Here is a 1,580-nt window from a genome sequence, read left to right as displayed (position 1 = left end):
TTGCGTGGCATCTGGACACCTGAGAACTCCTACAAACGATAGGTTTACAGGCTGGGAGTTGCGAGTTGCAGAGAGGTGTACACTTCGATCCTCTCAGACTACCCATGCTTGGAGGTTGGCCTTGTACGTGTACGGTTGTTGTGTTTAAAAGAGAAGTCCTACTGTAGCTTAGTGCTGCATGTGGTGACTTCTCTTTTTTTAATTTAAACATTTTCGGGCGCTTGAAGGTCCATGCCGAGTGTCGGAGATAGGCATGTGGATGGGGTACGTGTACGGTTGTTGTGGTTAGAAGAGAAGTCCTACTGTAGCTTAGTGCTGCATGTGGTGACTTCTCTTTTTTTTATTAAAAAATTTTCGGATGCCTGAAGGCATGTGGATGGGTCACATTCGACTGCAACGTGGTGCGTGAGCGATGATATGTGCGGGTAGTCACACTGATCGCGCATAGGATGGCTTCTATTGATTTGTTTCAAAAGAACCTTCCTCGAGGTGCACGAACTTTCTCAACACTTGAGATGCCTTATGCTAGACATAAGATAGGCATGTGGATGGGTCACATTCGACTGCAACGAGGTGTGTGAGCGATGATATGTGCGGGTAGTCACACTGATCGCGCATAGGATGGCTTCTATTGATTTGTTTCAAAAGAACCTTCCTCGAGGTGCACGAACTTTCTCAACACTTGAGATGCCTTATGCTAGACATAAGATAGGCATGTGGATGGGTCGTATTCGACTGTAACACGGTGCGTGAGCGATGATAGGTATGGGTGGACATATCATTCGCGTGTAGGATAGTAGATGCTGAGCAAATCATAAACTTTTGAAACAGCCCAATACTCCGTTTTCTAGGCAACGGTGATCCGAAAGTACTCCTCCGAAGTAAACTTGAAAGCCTCGATTGGTGAGGAAACAGCGAAGAATGTTGAAGAGGGAGCCTTCAAAACCCCATCGGTGGAGTTGATCGATAATGTTATGGCGCCATGTGGTATCGTAGGCTTTGGCTAGATCGAGTGAAGCGATTTCGCTGTGTTGGCCCTTTTCGATAGTTTCTTGAAGGAAATGGTCGAGCTGACTGAAGTAGGTGCCCGTACCTTTACCTCGGCGGAAGCCATGCTGTCTTGGGTCTAATAGTTGGCATTCTTCAAGGGCCGTCCTAAGTCTTCGATTGGTCATTCTTTCGAAGACTTTCCCTAAGCAGCTGAGGAGGGTTATGGGACGGAAGTTATTCGCGGCCCGTTTACTCTCCTTTACCTTTGGGATAGGTATTACCAAGCCCGTTTTTCATGCGTCAGGGAAATAGCTGTTAGCCCAACATTCGTTGTATATCTGAAGGAGTAGAATTTTTGCATGAAGAGGTAGATGCTTGATCATCGGATATTCGATTCCGTCTGGGCCAGCTGATTTGCTTTTGGATATTTTTATTGCCCATAACAACTCGTTCAAAGAGAACTTATCGTTGTATTTGTGGACCTGTTCCGAAGCTGGAGGAAAAACTTTAAGTTCCGCCTTCACCTTAATAGCCTTGAATTCGTTGGTGTAGTTGGAGGTGGCTGAAATAGTGGCAAAGTGGTCGGCTAG

Source organism: Toxorhynchites rutilus, chromosome 2 (assembly GCF_029784135.1).
Source record: "Toxorhynchites rutilus septentrionalis strain SRP chromosome 2, ASM2978413v1, whole genome shotgun sequence".
Classification (NCBI taxonomy): domain Eukaryota; kingdom Metazoa; phylum Arthropoda; class Insecta; order Diptera; family Culicidae; genus Toxorhynchites; species Toxorhynchites rutilus.
The sequence above is the reverse complement of the archived record's forward strand: the minus strand, read 5'-3'. Positions refer to the sequence as shown.